Source organism: Lepidochelys kempii, chromosome 13, assembly GCF_965140285.1.
Source record: "Lepidochelys kempii isolate rLepKem1 chromosome 13, rLepKem1.hap1, whole genome shotgun sequence".
Lineage (NCBI taxonomy): Eukaryota > Metazoa > Chordata > Testudines > Cheloniidae > Lepidochelys > Lepidochelys kempii.
In genome coordinates, this window is record NC_136392.1 from 36,264,302 (window position 1) to 36,281,984 (window position 17,683).

Below are 17,683 nucleotides of genomic sequence, written 5' to 3' on the forward strand. Positions count from 1 at the left end.
TTCTATTGTCTGCATTATAGTAGTGTTTAGGAACCAAAGTCATGGGCCAGTACCCCATTCTACTAGGTGCTGTACAAATATAGAACAACAAGATGGTCCTGCCCCAAACAGCTTACAATCTAAATATTTGGCAAAAGACAACAGTTTTATACTGACAGATAGATGGGGGAGAACAAAGAAGTAATTAAATGTGAAGATGATACAAAACTACTCAAGATAGTTAAGTCCAAAGCAGACTGCGAAGAGTTACAAAGGGATCTCACAAAACTCGATGACTTGGCAACAAAATGGCAGATGAAATTCAATGTTGATAAATGCAAAGTAATGCACATTGGAAAACATAATCCCAACTATACATAAAAAGTGATGGGGTCTAAATTAGCTGTTACCACTCAAGAAAGAGATCTTGGAGTCACTGAATATTTCTCTGAAAACATCCACTCAGTGTGAGTGGCAGCCAAAAAAGTGAACAGAATGTTGGGAATCATTAAGAAAGAGATAGATAACAAGATAGAAAATATCATATTGGCTCTGTATAAATCCACGGTATGCCCATATCTTGAATACCGTGTCTAGATATGATCGCCCCATCTCAAAAAAGATACATGGAATTGGAAAAGGTGCAGAAAAGGGAAACAAAAATAATTAAGGGTATGAAATAGCTTCCATATGAGGAGAGATTAATAAGACTGGGACTTTTCAGCTTGGAAAATAGACAGGTAAGTGGGGATATGATAGAGATCTATGAAATCATGACTGGTGTGGAGAAAGTAAACAAGGAAATGTTATTTGCTCCTTCTCATAATACAAGAATTAGGGGTCATGAAATGAAATAAATAGGCAGCAGGTTTAAAACAAACAAAAGGGAGTATTTCTTCACACAAAAAAGTCAACCTGTGGAATTCTTTGCCAGGATGTTATGAAGGCTAATACTATAACAGATAAATTCATGGAGGATAGGTCCATCAATGGCTATTAGCCAGGATGGGCAGGGATGCAAAACAATGTTCTATGTTCTTATGTTACTGGTAAGCATGACACACATCTCAGCACACTAGCTGCCTAACCATTGTCAAGTTGTTTTGTGTAGGCATGTTATACTAATGCCTTTAGAAACATAATAAATTAATGTCAGTTGTTTTAGTGGCATGTCAAAATGCCATAGTTTTGGAAACATACCAATACGTTACATCCCATTTTTCATGAAAATTATGAGTGACACATCACAGTCTTTTCAAAGACAGTAGAGGCATGTCATTGTCCAAGGAGCATTTTTAGCAACATAACTGAGTGAGGTTAATTTCTGAGATGATTCCAATATTTTGTTATATTTTTAGAAGCATGTCAAATGACGTCAAAGTTTGGAGAGACATGCCAAAGTTATTTAAAGATTTCTAGAGACAAATAAATCTACACAGATTTATTATAGCTTCCAATGACATGTCAAAGTCTTTAAATACATTTTAGAGACATGTGAACATCATAGAAATGTCTTCAGATGCATTAAAGCAATGCCTGCATTTAGAGAGAAATCTTTCTTTAGTCATAATCTTAAATACAAATTGCATCATGTGAAAGTTTGTGGACACATGTCAAATTGATGTTGTAATTACCAGAGCCATGTCCATATTTTTTTCATATCTTTCCAAGACATAGCAAAGTTTTTTGGACCAGATGCCCAAAGGTATTTAGGTGCCTAAATCCCACTGAAGTCAATGGGAGTTACATGCCCAAACACCTTTGAAGGTTTGGGCTTTCAAGCCTTGTCAAAATTTTGTAATAGAGCTAGAGTTATGTCAAATCATGTAAAAGTTTGTAGAAACCTGTCAAATATACATCCAAATGTTGACAGATGTGACAAAGTATTGTCATATCCTTCAAGTCATGTCTGAGCCTTGTCAAAGTTTCTAGTGACTCTGATCAACAAATTTTGGATTATATCAAAAGTATGTCAATGCATGTGGTGATATGTTCAAAGATTTGGAGTACTGAACAAAATTAACCACATTCTCCTCATAACTGATTTTGCTTGATCTTTGTAGAGGGAAGTTTTTATCAGCAAGGTAGAGTTTGGTTTGCCCCAAGGTAATATTGGCTGGGATTTTTAAACAGGGCCTAAGGGATTTAGGTACCCAATTCCCATTGAAAATCACATCCACTTACTTAGCTCCTTTGAAAATGCCTTTTGAGAAGTTGTATAAAACTTTTTCCATCTGAAGGATGATCCTTTTTTGCCATTTTTTGCTAGCATAATTGGCCCACGAAACCTAACAAGATAGACTCGGTCGTGCTCAAATCCCAGCATACCAAAGATATTTCCATCCCATACCAAGATTGTAAACTGGTGGATATAGGGCACAAGGGGCCAGGCAGTGGACCAAGAGTGTGTGTGCGCCCAGTGGTGGGACTCCTGGCACTCAACTTTGATGGCACAGATGGAGCACACTGGAAACAATCACCATGTAACTGGCTATTCCTGCTCCATTGAAGGTATGCATGAGGACCTTTTCCTGGAGGCAATGGATGAAGAGTAGGGCTTCTGGGTGGTGGAGCTGCCTCTCTTGCCTTTAACAAGCTCAGGGAAATACCTTAATCTCAACCCACTTAGGCAAATCCTGTGGGAATTCCACATCTGTATTCAGAGAACATGATATCCCTATGTCTTCTGAAAAGCTGGAAGAATAAAACAGCAGGAACTCAAGACATCTCACATACAGGGCAAGATTTTACTCTTTGTCTGGATTCACATTCATTGTAACTATCTCCAACAAATTTCAATGGAATTATTCCAGATTTACAGCAGTGTAAATGAGGACAACTTCACCAGATTTGTGACACAGCACCCTAGAGATCCTATATTCACCACTGTCAGATAATTATGACATGTTTTGTACAAAGTATGCCCTGTGAGGTATCATTTTAAAAGTCTTGATCTGTTCAACATAAATTTACTGTTGGATTTATGTGCTATCATTGTGTGTGAAGTTATGAAGTTTAGCTATGTGTGTGTTACTGAAATATGTTGTGAAGTTGGGAACACCCACAACCAGCCTTTCAGGCACAATAATGAATAAGCCAGACTCACTGATGACCCATCAAAGGGAATCCACTTTCCCAACGGCCATTCCAGAAGACTTCTCAGAGAGAACACATAGACAGTGGAGACTGCTTGACCAATCAATGCCACTCCTTGCATGGTGAGGTAGTACTCAAGAACCTTCCCAATCTCTTCCCTTGCCATTAATCACATTGACTATGGCTGAGATTTACAAAGAAGCTTAGGGCAGTTAGGCACTAATGGGAGAAGATTGCCTACTTCTCTTAGGCTTTGGCTACACTATAAAGATTTCCTGGTGTCCTTATGTTGGCTAGGAGCATGAAAAAAATGCTGCAACTATATTGAAAGAACAATTAGTGTGGTGGCAGAGCTAATGTCATGCAGGGAGGTGGTGTAGCTATGCCGACAAAAGAACTGCTTTTGTCAGCATATGCTGTTTCTCCACTAGGTGGCACTGGAGAAGGGGCACCATCACCTCCCAAACTCCTCCATGCAGCAGAGGGTGGTTCTGCTGTGGCCTACCTCAGTTTCCCCTCCTTAATGAGGTGACAGTGAGGTTACTTAAAGAACTTGGCCAAGGAGCAGCCAAACACTCTAAAGAACTTGGCCAAGGAGCAGCCAAACACTGTACTTCACAACAGTTTATCTCCCTCTAATAAAGCCCTCTGACAGGAGCACTTGTACAAAGGTTGAAAAGCTCTGAGCCTGGAAAAAGCCTGATCTCAGAGCCTGGATAAAACTTTAAAGTCCAAAACCAAAAATCTCTAGATTCCAGAAGCAGCTTCTTCTGCTGTACAGATTAAGGCTTCTCCACTGCCTGCAGAGCTCTGCAGTCTTCCCCGTTTGCTTATGATTTCTGCCAGCCTTTCTTTGTAGTCTTTCTCCTGCTTGGTGAGGGTCTCCCCAGGCCTCCTTGTCTGTTATCCTTTTGCCTACATCAGGCTCCTGAGGAACTCCCCTCCTTTGGAGCTTCCTTTCTTCTGTGGTAACTATCCCCAGGTGGACCTGGGTTGACTCATCCCCTTCAGTGAAGCTTGTAACAAGTAGGCTCGGCATCTGACTCCCTTAAACAGCCAGCCCTGTGACATGCTATGACCGCACCGCTCTGCCAGTTTTCTCGTCTAGACAGTCTATCTGGTCCCTTTGGAAATCCCAACCTATGTGCGCAGTAAGGCACTATTCATCATAAACAAGGGTTTCAAGGTCTGGTCCAATCAGCACTGTACAAAAAAATTGCAAATGTGTATATATCATTCCTAAACCATTGCCTAACACGCACATGTTTTATTTGGCTTTGGGACAAAACGTGGGGTCTTTCTTTGTAGTTCATGGAGGATCGGTCCATCAATGGCTAGTAGCCAGGATGGGCAGGGACGGTGTCCCTAGCCTCTGTTTGCCAGAAGTTGGGAATGGGCGAAAGGGGATAGATCACTTGGTGATGACCTGTTCTGTTCATTCCCCCTGAAACACCTGGCATTGGACACTGTCAGAAGACAGGATACTGGGCTAGATGGACCTTTGGTCTGACCCGCTATGGCCGTTCTTATTTTCTCATGTTCAAAGGTTTTACTCTGTGCTTACTCGGGCAACACTCCCATTGATGTTAAAGGGGACTTTTGCATGCTAAGGCTTGAGTTTCAAATGAGCCCAGTGGAGTTTCAATGGGATTTGAGCACTAACTTTCTCAACCTCCTCAGAAAACTCTACCCTAAGTAACAACTGAGAGCTAGATTCTATCACCCTTGATCATGATTTTAGTGGGACTACTCAAGGAGTTAGGTGCTACTCACTGAGAGGAAGGGTGGCAGAATCTGGTCCCAAGGAAGGACCTCTTTTCATCCACTGTGGGAAAATCTAAGTTACATGTGTCAACTAATGGAATTCTCCAGCTATTTGACAAGGAATTCAGCATGGCCTTGCGGATGATACACTGGGTAGGGGTTCTGCCAGCAACAGACTTGTTCAATGTGTGACCTTGGCCACCCCACTTTCACGTCCTGGCCCTCAGTTTCCCTGTTTGTGAAGTGGAGGTAATGATACCAGTGGAAGTTTGTTAGGAAATGGAATTTCCATTCTTTGCGCACTCCAGAAATGTCCTTTCATCCCTAATCAGAACCAAACACTGAAATGTACTGAAAAATGACATTTCTAAAATATTTCATTTTAGAAACATCACAATTACCTTACTGAAATAGAATGTGGTGATGAGGTTGAAATATTTCTTATCAACTTAAGCGTTCTATTACATTATATGATAAATTATAGTATAATATATGTAATATATATAAATTATAATATAACACAAAATTCAGAATGATACATTCAATGTGAAACATTTTGACCAAATTGAAACAAATCTATTTGCTAATTTCTCTTTAAAAGATGTTCCCATGGAAAATGTTCATTTCACTGAACTTGCATTTTCCAATAGAAAACATTAACACTGGAAAGCTTCTTCTCAGCTGTAATAGTAACTTGCTTTGAAAAGTGCTTTCAGATCTGTGTGTGTATGTCTGTAAAATCTATGACCCTTTGGTTTAGAATTTTGCAACTGATATAAAAATGGAACATATATAATTTTGAAAGTGATACCAAATCACAGTGGGACCATTTGGGTATTTGTTGCAAAACTAGTAATCCTGAGTGAGGGTGGGCACGTGTCCTGGTTGTGTTGTTGTGTCTGAGGGATTTTGTGTGGATTTGTGGGAGTGGTAAATGAGGCAGGTGTGCTGCGGTGAGGGGCTCAGCTTGTTTGGGGCTATTGTGTGTGCTGGTTGTTTTGCTCGTTAGTGACAATCTCTGCCCCAAAGAGATTACCATCTAAATAGAAACGATGCATAAAGGGTGAAAGAAGAAACAACTTTTCCAAGGTTACACAGCAAGTAAGAGAGAGAGCTGGGAACACAACCCAGGTGTCCTGACTTCTAGTACAGTACGCATCCCACTGGGGTAAGCGTCATAGGCACTGAATTTTCCTTTTCCCTGGGGGTACTCCACCCCTGTTCTGCCTCAGGGCCCTGTCCCCAGGCTGCCCTTCCCCCAAGGCCCTGCCCCCGCTCCACCTCCTCCCCCAAGGCCCTGCCCTTGCTATGCCTCTTCCCGACTCCACTCCGCCCCCTGCCCAAGGCCCCCGCCCGCCCACCACTTGCTGCTCTGCGCCCTCCCCCAAGCCACTCCCCAAGCTGCCAACCAGCTGATCAGCAATGCTGCAGAACAGCTGTGGCTGATGAGTGTTGAGTACCCACTACTTTTTTTGGAGCACCCACAGAGTTGGTCCCTATGCCTTGCTGCCTTTCACTTAAATACTTGAATTATGCTGTAGGAAAATAGCCTAAATTGTACACTGAAACAAGACAGCAGGAGGCTATCTTTACAACTGGGCAAATCATGGATTTTTCCTGTTCAACCAACAAACCAAAAAATCATAACACTCTTTGCTTGATTCAGAAAAGAGAAGTGAATCCAAATCTTTTATCTCTTAGGAGAGTACCAAACGCACCAGCTATGGTGGTATTCTCCCTTGGTTTCTCTTTGGCCCAGTGGATATTTAGGTATTTGTTCAATATGGAACAGCATCAGCAGGAGAGATTCAGAGCAAAACATCCCAGAATGGCCTATAGCCTCATGGCTGGGATGCTTATTTGTGAAAGGGACTCTGAGTTCAAGACCCATCTTTATAACAGGCATTCTGTCTTGGGTCTCTCACATGCTGGGCAGGGGCCCCTGATGGTTATAAGAGATAGATGGCCTGAAGATTATAAAAGGTAGATGCTACTTTTTAAAGCTGGCCATGAGGACCTTTTTCTCACTCCAAATTAATTGGGTCAAATTCACAAATAGTTTCTGGTTGACTGAAATTGAATTTTTCTGCAAAGGAATTATTCATCTGAAAAATTTCCTTCCTTCCTTCCCATTGCCAATGGGCACTAGAAAATATGGCATAGGGAATAATCCTTACTGGACAGAAAGGATGGGTGGAGATGGAGAAATGTCTTACTGGGACTCGCTCATATCTAATTTCTATGGGTCTGTAGCGGGGCAGTTGCCCTGCTCCTGAAAAAGGTAGGCTGATTGGGTATGGCTGCAGCTGTGGCCACTTCACCAATCAGGCCACAGCAGGCCCTGATAAAAGGGCTGAGCATGGAGCTGGGTCAGACTCTCGCTCTCTCTCTGGAGAGAGAAGGACCTAGCTGCCTGAAGGAGCAAGGGTACCTGAGGCTGAGCAGTGCTGGGGAAGGGCAAAAGAGCTGGGGAGCTCCAGCCTGGCAACTCCCCAGGCTGTGACCTTGGTTAAGGCCTAAGAAGGTATTGGGGCTGCAGAGGGGCAGTCCGGAGATAGGCAGAGGCAGCTGGTCCAACCCCCTTGCCAATGATGAGTGGTAATTACGGACTGCAGTTTGCCCCAGTGAGAGGGGGCTGGATGACAACTAGCAGTAGCCACTGAGGCAAGGTGGGATAGAGGGTTGGGGGCTCCCTGGGCAGTCCCTGTGGGGACTGCTGGGGCAGAACCCCGAGGTAAGGGGCACCAGGGTCCGGGAGGGACACAGGGGCTTGAGGCAGGCAAGACACTGGTCACCAAGAGGTGCTCTGAGGACTAAAAGAGTTAATTCCCAGGATGACCAGCAGGAGGCACTGTGCTGGTGAGTCTTCATCACTACAGGCTCATTGAAAGTGACCTATCTCCCTTAGGCTCCTTGAGAAATTCCAGCCTAAGGAGCAATTTTTAAAGAAGTTAAGGTTTCTGGTGGGATTTATAAAAGCATCTACATGACTGACATCTTTTTGAAAATCCCACCAGGTGTCGAAATGCCTTTAAATACCCACCCCTAGACCCCCTTCTTTGTCTGAATGGTCTAGAGAAGGAAGATCAGGAGTTTCTCATCATTCAAGAACAAGAGAACTTTCAATGAAATTTAAAGGTGCCAGCTTCAAAATTTCTAAGAGGAAATACATTTTTCACATAACATGTACTTTGTCTGTGGAACTCACTGCCAGCGTAATCCATCAAGCCTAAGAATTTAGCAAGATTCAAAGAGGGATTGGACATTTACTTGAACAATTATATGCAGTATTATAACAGTTAATGGTAAAATATTTGGAAGCGATGTAAAAAAAATTTCATAATTCGGAGTGTAAACCAGTGTTGAACTATTAGCGCTCAGGACCAGAGCTAATGTGGGGGGCAGATTAGCCCATATCTGTTACTATGGGATTCTTATACCTTCTGCACCTAATCTAGCCAATGAGGATGCTAAAGCAAGGGGTATGTCCTAAGCACCAACCCTCTCATTGAGATAGGCACCTAACTCCAGGCTGCAGGGATGTGCCTCCCTCTGACTGGGATTCTCAGCTGTGAACCCTCTTTGGCATTAGAATCATAGAATATCAGGGTTGGAAGGGACCTCAGGAGGTCATCTAGTCCAACCCCCTGCTCAAAAGCAGGACCCATACCCAATTAAATCATCCCAGCCAGGGCTTTGTCAAGCCTGAGCTTAAAAACTTCTAAGGAAGGAGATTCCACCACCTCCCTAGGCAACGCATTTCAGTGTTTCACCACCCTCCTAGTGAAAAAGCTTTTCCTAATATCCAACCTAAACCTCCCCCACTGCAACTTGAGACCATTACTCCTTGTCCTGTCCTCTTCTACCACTGAGAATAGTCTAGAACCATCCTCTCTGGAACCACCTCTCAGGTAGTTGAAAGCAGCTATCAAATCCCCCCTCATTCTTCTCTTCCGCAGACTAAACAATCCCAGTTCCCTCAGCCTCTCCTCATAAGTCATGTGTTCCAGACCCCTAATCATTTTTGTTGCCCTTCGCTGGACTCTTTCCAATTTATCCACATCCTTCTTATAGTGTGGGGCCCAAAACTGGACACAGTACTCCAGATGAGGCCTCACCAATGTCGAATAGAGGGGGACGATCACGTCCCTCGATCTGCTCACTATGCCCCTACTTATACATCCCAAAATGCCATTGGCCTTCTTGGCAACAAGGGCACATTGCTGACTCATATCCAGCTTCTCGTCCACTGTCACCCCTAGGTCCTTTTCCGCAGAACTGCTGCCTAGCCATTCGGTCCCTAGTCTGTAGCTGTGCATTGGGTTCTTCTGTCCTAAGTGCAGGACCCTGCACTTATCCTTATTGAACCTCATCAGATTTCTTTTGGCCCAATCCTCCAATTTGTCTAGGTCCCTCTGTATCTTATCCCTGCCCTCCAGCGTATCTACCACTCCTCCCAGTTTAGTATCATCTGAAAATTTGCTGAGGGTGCAATCCACACCATCCTCCAGATCATTTATGAAGATATTGAACAAAACCGGCCCCAGGACCGACCCCTGGGGCACTCCACTTGACACCGGCTGCCAACTAGACATGGAGCCATTGATCACTACCCGTTGAGCCCGACAATCTAGCCAACTTTCTACCCACCTTATAGTGCATTCATCCAGCCCATACTTCTTTAACTTGCTGACAAGAATACTGTGGGAGACCGTGTCAAAAGCTTTGCTAAAGTCAAGATACAATACATCCACTGCTTTCCCTTCATCCACAGAACCAGTAATCTCATCATAAAAGGCGATTAGATTAGTCAGGCATGACCTTCCCTTGGTGAATCCATGCTGACTGTTCCTGATCACTTTCCTCTCATGTAAGTGCTTCAGGATTGATTCTTTGAGGACCTGCTCCATGATTTTTCCGGGGACTGAAGTGAGGCTGACTGGCCTGTAGTTCCCAGGATCCTCCTTCTTCCCTTTTTTAAAGATTGGCACTACATTAGCCTTTTTCCAGTCATCCGGGACTTCCCCCGTTCGGCACGAGTTTTCAAAGATAATGGCCAATGGCTCTGCTTTCACAGCTGCCAGTTCCTTTAGCACTCTCGGATGCAACTCGTCTGGCCCCATGGACTTGTGCACGTCCAGCTTTTCTAAATAGTCCCTAACCACCTCTTTCTCCACAGAGGGCTGGCCATCTATTCCCCATGTTGTGATGCCCAGCGCAGCAGTCTGGGAGCTGACCTTGTTCGTGAAGACAGAGGCAAAAAAAGCATTGAGTACATTAGCTTTTTCCACATCCTCTGTCACTAGGTTGCCTCCCTCATTCATTAATTAAGGTGTCTTAATTAAGGTGTCTACACATCCTTTGGAAGGAGGAACACTGTGAATAAATAATTTTTAAAAGGCATTGTCATAGAAGGACGGGATCCTCAGTCACCAGCCTCTCTTGTGAGTACTCCAACCACCAGGTGACAGAGTCATCCTCACATTCGCTCTCTCTCTCTCTCTCTCACTGGCCCATTGAGTCTTTCCTTACTGATTCACAGCGGAATAGCTTCAACCAGGAGGGACTGAGGGAGCTTGGTATCAGAGTGTCCCATAGCCCAGTGTTTAGACCACACACCTGAAAGGCAGATCCTTGTTCAAAACCGTCCTTCTACTGAAGTGGGGACTTGAACCAGATTCTCCCACTGTATAGGGAGATTTTGGCATACTAGCAAAATACCTGGACCACTATCGATAATTGGAATATCGATTGTCATGCTTATGGCCAAAAGGAGCTAAATCAGCTGGTTTAGCAGGCCTCTGCAACAGCCTTACCATATCTAAGCAAGAAGCCAGGAGGGGAGGGGATCGAGGGGCGAGCTGACCCTTTGTCCTTCCTGATATTTGTTCAAACTGCTGAGATATGTGTTTTAGAGAAACAGGATGCTTATCTATATCTGACCTTTGGGACGTGTTTGTGAGGGCCATCAAAACACACGGGCTCTGCAAAAAATACCTCCGTCTAATTGATGGTTTAGGAAAAACTTCTTGCTTAACCTTTGAAATTGCTTGCTTAACATGTTTTTTTATTGGCATATTATTGTTACACTAACCCAAATAAATAAGGGGAACAAGTATGAGGTAGGTGGACTCTTCAGGGACACAGTTTAGGGTCTCCCACGGCAGCTGAAAGATGGGCTAATTGAACGGCTGTCATACCACTCGAAGACTACTCCAGACTTCGGTAATTATTGATTTTTACTAACCTGTTGCGAATGTTTGTAAGTGCTTGAGACAAAAATAAAGTGCAGCTTTAAGTGAAAGCACTCTTGTATTGTACCGTTTGCACCAGTCACCTATCAGTCGAACAGCCGTGTCTCCATTAATTTATTTCCTGCCACCACCTCGCCAAGCATAATAGTTACCAAAAGCTTTGGGTGAGTACCCCTTGAGCAAAGAATTACAAGGGATGTTCCCCCCAGATCAGGTCCTGCAGCCATGGTAGGCAGAGGAACACCAGTCTTCCCCCAGTTTATGAACTGTACTGGGGCATAGGTGTCTTCACTCCTGGTGTGGGGCTGCATGCACAGAAGTGGAAAGGTAGACATAGATGCCTAGGGACCTCCAACTGTAGAAATGTAGATGCTGAATGAGTTTAGGTGCCTACATGGTATGGGGGCACCTGACTGGGGGGGTCTCTTTGAATCCCAGTGGGGCCTGATTCTGGTATTTATGTGGCTAAAATGGCAGTTAGGTGCCTAAATCCCTTTGTAAATCTGGCCCCTAGTGAGATTTTCAAAAGTTCCTTAGCAAGTCAGGTGCCTAACTTCCATTCAGATCAGGTGCTTGACCCTGTTTACTTGCTTTTGAAAATCCTACTAAGCACCCGTCTACATCTTTAGGTTCCTAAATACCTCTGATAATGTGGCTCTTAGGACCAGATTTTGAAAGGTATTTAGGCAACTGATGGGATCTTCAAAGGAATCTAAGGGCTAAAATACATTAAAATCAATGGCTAAATGCCTAACTGTTTTTGAAAATCCCACCACTCACCTAAATATCTTTCAAAATCTGGTCCTTACTTTATTAGAATAAGAGACATTTAGTGCAATGAGCCAGATCCTCAGAAGATAGATAGGGCACATTCACTTCAGGGGAGATACACCGATTTACACTAGCTGTAGATCTGACCTATAGCCTCCAATGGATCCACACTTCTAGACATAGGCTTGTCAAAAATTATTATTTGTTCAATAATTTTGACAGATAATGTCCATATAATATCAGAAAAGAACTTGGTAAATTCATGGAGGATAGGTCCATCAACAGCTATTAGCCAGGAGTCTGGATTCAGATGGGTTTAAAAAGCTCACAACATAAAATAATTTCATAATTATTAATTACTAATATGCCCTTACTTATTTGAGGAGATGACTGTCCCTTTATGTATCTATCCATATACGCACCCTCTCCTTCTATCTATCTATCTATCCTTTGAGAATCCCAGCCTTACAGTGCTGTAGTCATAGGCCTTAATGTAGCCTTATATTAATTTACTTTGGTCCTGGTACGTCTCCATTGAAATCAGTGGAGATACATGTCTGTAAATTTGGAGTAATACAGTAGTTAATCATGCCCACACTTCCTTCATGTCCCAGGTATCCTCATGAAGTTGATGACATCACTGTGCTGAGCTGTGCAATAGAAATGAAGTCTGGATTCTATGAGAACCCTCAAAGGTGAAGGGAAATCACGCATTGTCTTACAGGGCTAGGGCCCAAAAAACTCTCACCTGATATAAGCTGAGGTAGGCACAAAGACTTCAGTGGAGTTATGGAGACTTATCAAAGCAGAAGAGGTAGTCCTTTCTCTAAACACAAAAGCAACAGTCCCTTGCTTTCTTTCTTTCTTTCTTTCTTTCTTTCTTTCTTTCTTTCTTTCTTTCTTTCTTTCTTTCTTTCTTTCTCAAACACTTCCTCTTCTCTCCCTTTAAAGTCATTTCTTAATTTTATTTTCAATGGCTTACACTTCCATGGGAAGTGATTTCTCTACTTCAGCTGAAGATCCTCACTGGAGTGAGAAAAGATAGGAGCCCAAATGACTGGACAACAAGCATATACGATTCACATAAAGTAGAATAAAAAATAGAAAAAAAGAATACATTTATAAAAAGTGCAAATAAATTTAAAATAGTAATAAATAAAATACAAAAATATTAACAGACTTAAAAAGTAAAACAATAAAAACAGAAAAAAATAAAGTAATAAAAAATGGTAAAATACAAAAAACAATAAAAAGAGAAATAAAATAAAAATTAAACTATATATAAACGACAATAAAATAAAAACAGGAAAAATAAGTAAAATATATTAAAAAGGTAAAAAATATAAATATTAAGAAAAAACACACAAAAAAAGAAAAGAAAAAAGAAAGTAAAAAAAAAGAAGTAAAATTTTAAAACTGAGGGCGAGAGTCCATGGGACTTGTGCGCCTATATCATAGGTGAGGAGAGCTTTGGTCTCTCTCTCTCTCTGTCCTCCAATGTCGACAGGGCTGGACAGCAATCTCAATCCGGCCATGCGGCCACCCCAGGCTGGGAGTGAGGGGCAGCGCCCGCCCCCAGCCTTCCAGACCAGTGTTTTCCCCAGGAATTGAAATTGGGAGGGGGGGGGGTGAATTCTAGGGGGGGTGGGGAGTCAGGGCCGATGAGGAGTGAGACTGTTAATGTGAAGGTGGCTCTATGGCACTGTAGTAAAAACTGAAAAATGTTTCATGACCATTTTATTAGATTTAACTCATGTTTTGAAATCATCACAAAAATTAAAGTTGGCTACTCTGACCTTCTATGAAGCACTACATCTTCATCCTTCTTGGTTTCTTGTTATAAATTTGCACAACTCTGTTAATAAACTTCTTGAATGCAGTGCGTTCATCTTTTGTGGCTTCTCGTGTGTCCACTACTTCCATTCCTTCAATTGATATGCTCATTAGATCATTCACATGATCAGGCAGAAGGCGACTTCTTTCAGAACACAAAATTCTATTCAATGAGGCAAAAGAATGCTCAACTGTAGCTGTTGTGACTGGGAGTAGCAAGAGATGAATTCCTACTTCTTTCATCCCAGGAAACATAGCACAAAAATTGGGTCAAGACACTAGTGATGACAAAAAAGAAGCTGAAATCAAGTCTTCATTCATTTGTCATACAATATTCCACTGTGAGTTCAAATTCTCTATTCTATCCTGAGCACATGGCAGCCCCATTGCTGGTAGTGCCTCACTCCACTCAACTGTTGATGTTTTATAGGACAGGGATCTTAAAAGCTATGCAGAGGTTGAGTAGAATCTATAAGTCGCCATTGTAGTTTTTTAAGAATCAAGTCTGTGTACTTTTTCAGTTGTCTTAAACACTTCTTGTCCTCTTCACTTAAGGATTCAATATAAATGCCTTCATTACTCAACTTCTGGACTGAAGTCTTTGCTTCTTCCAGTACTTTTTCAATGGATAGATCTCTGATTGATCCAAATGTAGCTTCTATTGCTGGACAAAGATCTACTACTGTTGTAGCAGATGCCTGGATGGCATTGTTTAATGACCCAAGTTGTTTCAACAGTAGACTTACAAGGAGGAGAATGGCAATAGTATTCTCTGAATGTAGTAGCAAAAGTAATCCACCAGCCTCACTACTTAGATCCATCCCATCTTGGTAGATACTTTCCAAAGCCAGTAATAATGACTGGCATAATTTTAAGACAACAGCCAAGGATCACTCATGAGAAAGCCAGAGGGTTTTCCCAGGTTGGACTAATTTGAACTTCCGTCCCAGTGTATCTTCTATATTTTCCAAGATATTCAGTCTTTTTGGATTCTTGCTGAAAAAAGAATATAATGAAGACATTAAATTTATAGCTTTTTAAATATCTTTTGAATAGTCTTCAGCTCATGCTAGTGCTAGTTGGAATAGATGGCCTCTGCAGTGTGTATAGGAGAGATTAGGGTTACACTTTTCTCTGAGCAAAGCTTGTACTCCACCATGTTTTCTAAAGAAGTTTGCAGCTCCATCAATGCACAGGCAGCCATCTGTTTGGGGTCCAAATGACAAGCATTTAACTGTTTTAAGATGTGGGTTGTCACAGATGCAGCCAATGTGTCTTCTATAACTTGAACATCTAGAAATGCATCTACTGGCCTACCACGGACATCAAGATAACGTATATGATGACTTAATACTTGATGCCCATTTGCATCGGTGCATTCATCAGCCATGTATGCAAATTTTTTTTGTGGTGAGAGAGTTCTTCACGTTTTCAACTGTTGAATCTTTCACTGTTGTATCACATGCTTCTAGCCAGTCAGTTGAGTTTCTTGCAGAAAGATAGTGAGCAATTTGCTGATCTTGTTCAGAACCAGTGTTCAACTTCAGGATGAACAATTGACAATGCACTTAACATTGGCCTCCAATTTGTAGTGTGTGGTATCTCGTGCTTAAATGGAAAGTATGATGCCACAGCCATGTTTGTTTGCATGAACTGTGTTGTGTCTCCAGCATGCTTAACAGCCTCATTAACACTCACCAGTGTTGTCCTTGGTCAGTGGAGACTCAGAGCTCAGAGTTCATGAATTCACCTCCCAGGTGGGGGGCAAGAAGGCACCTTGCTCGTTCCTCCAGCTGCTCAGTGTTCACTCTTGCCACTGTTGTTCGTCATGCCACTGTTCACTCCATCGCTCTGTTGCCAATGACCCTGCACCATCAACTTCTGCTGCCACCTGCCACTGTGACCTCTGTGAGTTGGTCTCTTGAGGTTCCACCCAGCTCTCAGTGATTTCAGGTGCGGTCTCAGTGTGGGAACCTTGCTGCTAGTGCAGACTGGGCCATCCCCCAGCAGGTTCTAAGCACGTAGACCTGATTATCAGTGATTTCAGCTGTAGTGATCACTTAACAGAACAAAAGACTATGGAGCCTAATCAGCTCTGCCTTTAAATAGTGGAGAGGGGCAGGTCAAATAGTACTTGTGACTGAGGCAGACCATCAAGCAAAACACCTGTCCCCACCCTCTCTCTCGATGCCCTCAGTACAGTTCTACTGCCCTTTACTCAGACAATAAGAATAGCAACATTTCCTGTGGATGCAGGGGAGAGACCAATTGGGGTACAGTTTTCCCAGACATTTCCTCTTATTTGAAAAATCCACCTGGACAGAGGGCGGAGAATCAAAAGAGAGGTCATGTCTGGGAAACCCCAGCCATATGATAACCCTCACATTATCTAGCTGGCCAAGGGAAGCGAGGCCCTGCACTCAGTGGGGGGTGATGGCATTTCTCTGTCTGTGTGATAAATGAAAGGGGCAGGGTAGCTCCCTTTTATGGACCCAGCCATCCAGTTAGCTATAAAATCCCTCTTAGTAGCTGTTCTCTACTTGCTTTACCTGTAAAGGGTTAAAAGAAGTGAGTGGGCACCTGGCCAGGAGAGCCAATGGGAAGGCTAGAACTTTTAAAAATTGAAACAATACTCCCCTTTTGTCTGTCTGTGGTGGTTCTTCCAGAGTGAGGGAACAGGAAAAAACTATGCTGTAAGAAGCTTAGGGCCAGGTATGAAAAAATCATCAGGATCATATCTCGAAGGATCATACTCATTTAAAACCCCTGATATGAAAGTAGATCAGGAAATGTCTAGGAAGACGCGATTAGGTTTATCCCTTTTATTTCTTTATGGACTTCTCTGTGCTAACCCCAAATGCTTTTGTTTTGCTTGTAACCTTTAAGCTGGACCTCAAGAAAGTTATTCTTGATGATTAATCCTTGTAAGTGGTTTTTTAAAAAGATCTAGAAATAGCCTGAATTTCCAGATGTTTTCTTTCTTTTTGTTTTTAATAAAATTTACCTTTTTTAAGAACAGGATTGGGCTTTTGTGTCCTAAAAGGTTTGTGCACATTATTTAATTAGCTCGTGGCAACAGCTGATTTCCTTTGGTTTCTTTCTCAGCTCTTCCCCGGAGCGGCGGGTGAAAGAGCTTGAGGGTACCCCACAGGGAAGAATTCCCAAGCGTGCCTTCCTGGATTCTCAGAGGGGTTTTGCACTTGGGTGGTGGCAGCATTTACCAATCCAAGGTCAGAAAAAACCTGTAACCTTAGGAGTTTAATACAAGCCTGGAGTGGCAAGTATTAATTTTTAGAGTCTTTGCAGGCCCCCACCTTCTACATTTGAAGTGCCACACTGGGGAATCAGCCCTGACAGTCTGTTTGTCTGTATTTATCTAACATGGTAACTTTTGAAAATCACATCCAATCAATTCCAAAATGTCAAGAAATGTCCTAGGCCCTTATATTCCTTTCTAGTTTCACTTTAACTGTCAATTTCCTGGTTTCCAATGCTTCCTTTTGGGGTAATTACAAATTCCTTCTAATATAGTTTACTCTAAATTACTAATACACACTATCAACCTTTACTGCATATGTTGTGTGTAACTGGTAATACTCTCAAGGTTGCACAGGTTATATTGTCTTGGAATGACACAGAGGTTGAATCTGTTTAAATACAGACTTGCAACCAGGGCCCCCGTAGACATTGTATTATTTTAAAAAATGTTTAGGTCCTAATTCCCTGGTAATCCCCTAGTTGCTTTGGGCTACTCCTGGGCTGCTCCTGAGTGATGCAAAGCAGCCAGAGCAGACTGCCCAGTGAAACTGACATTACTTAAAAAGAAAAGGAGGACTTGTGGCACCTTAGAGACTAACCAATTTATTTGAGCATAAGTTTTTGTGAGCTACAGCTCACTTCATCGGATACATACTGTGGAAACTGCAGAAGACATATACACAGAGACCATGAAACAATACCTCCTCCCACCCCACTCTCCTGCTGGT